We start from the raw sequence: 1,796 nt of genomic DNA on the forward strand, positions 1-1,796 counted from the left end.
ACAATAGAGTCATGCCAGACAGTAGAACAAGCCATGCACACGCTTAATTTTCCCTAAGGCTGATGGGAAAAAGCCTTACTTCTTACTATGTTCTTCTTGGAAAACCTATCCCAAAAAGTTGTCGGACAAGTGATGGCCAGCTCCGGGATGCATTTAATGCCTTTCTGATTCTTTTGGTCAATCAGGATCCTCAGAGGGAGAATGCTTCAGGCTTGACCAACTGTCTTCCATGTTTGAGTTTCCTTAATTGCCATCCTGATTGCTCTCATTAGACACCCCCCCATCTTACACTAGACCAATGCAAGAATTACAAAAAGTTTTAATAGTTACCAGCATTATATAACACGTATCTCAGTCTCCAAGTCATTCCTACTACTCATGTAACAAGCACTTCAGATCGTGTTTCTCATCCTTTCTCAAGGACCAAGAGAATATTTAGTGCTCCAAACACAATGGAAGTGTTTCATGTCATATATACAACTGTCCATCAGAAGACTGAAGTTACAGAGTTTCTTAATCCTAGCCTCTAGTCTGCGCAGGACAGTGGCAAACCACTGATTCAACATCTCCCACCAGAGAAGGGGAGGCTGCAAGTTTTCAGCAACCCAAACAGCAGAGCCTCAGGTCTGCATTTGAGCTCTAAGATTAAGCCTTTAATCACATTCCCAACCTAAGCCAAGCACAGTGCTTGCTTCATTTATATGACATCACATGTGTACACATTACAATGATATACTGCAGAAATAACTATTTCTAAAACACCAGTCAACAGTATGATCAGCAAACTACCCACTAACCGCTAGGATGTGGCAAAGACTTTATGTAGCACAGAAGCCTATAGGCACATAGGGTCCTCAGACAGCAACCCTTTCCTAGGGTTATGTCTCTACGTCAGGTCAGCTCTTTGCCATGACAGTCAGAGCCATTCTACCAGAGGCAGCCCAGTGGTTCAGATACTCTGTTGAAAGACAAAAAAAAAAAAAAACTCCCACCAGTTCAAAAGTCTTTGCTCCAGACTACATAAAGTCAGGCTGTCAATCTCAGCAGGCTTTTTATTAAAATGGCTATTGTACCTGAGAAGGTAAAACTCCTTGGCTAACCCAAACATATCCACCCACCACCTTCACTGTTGTACATGAGACTGCACTGAAAGTGTGATCCAGAAACACTAGATTCAGTGGTACCCAAACAAGATGCTTCAGACTGCTGGTATGCAGATAGTGGACAGAGGTGTTTGGATTGCTACATTAGGCCGCAATCCTTGTGGACTTGGCATTGCACTCTTACATTGCATAACTGTACGTGCGGTAGAAACACTTAACATTTTGTTTGCATCAAGGCACCCCCTGCCAGAATTGAGACCTTTAATCAGGACAATTCCACTTTTGACACTTCACAAGTTTTGCCCAAAGAGACCTTTGCCAAGGCAACAGGCTACTTACATAAAAGGAACTACTTGAAAGAAATCAGACCCCGGAGGGTTTGGCTCTGTACTCACACACACATGTTCCATTCTTAGGGGGCACTTCCAAACAAGGAATATGAAAATCCATCTGAAATCCTATAGCATAAGAGACTTGGGGTCTGCAGGACCCCCAATAAGGACAAAGATGCAATTTTGAGCAGATATAAGTAGCTAGTTCTGCTTCCCTGCTGAACAACTGATATTCTCAAAACAAGCTACAACTCCCCAATGTCTTACACAGTAACATAACTAAACATTTTTGAGTGCAAAAATCTGTAAGTGTCCAAGATACTCCAGAGATGACAGCTATATAAAGAGACCTAGAGAACTA

Source organism: Dromaius novaehollandiae, chromosome 1, assembly GCF_036370855.1.
Source record: "Dromaius novaehollandiae isolate bDroNov1 chromosome 1, bDroNov1.hap1, whole genome shotgun sequence".
NCBI lineage: Eukaryota > Metazoa > Chordata > Aves > Casuariiformes > Dromaiidae > Dromaius > Dromaius novaehollandiae.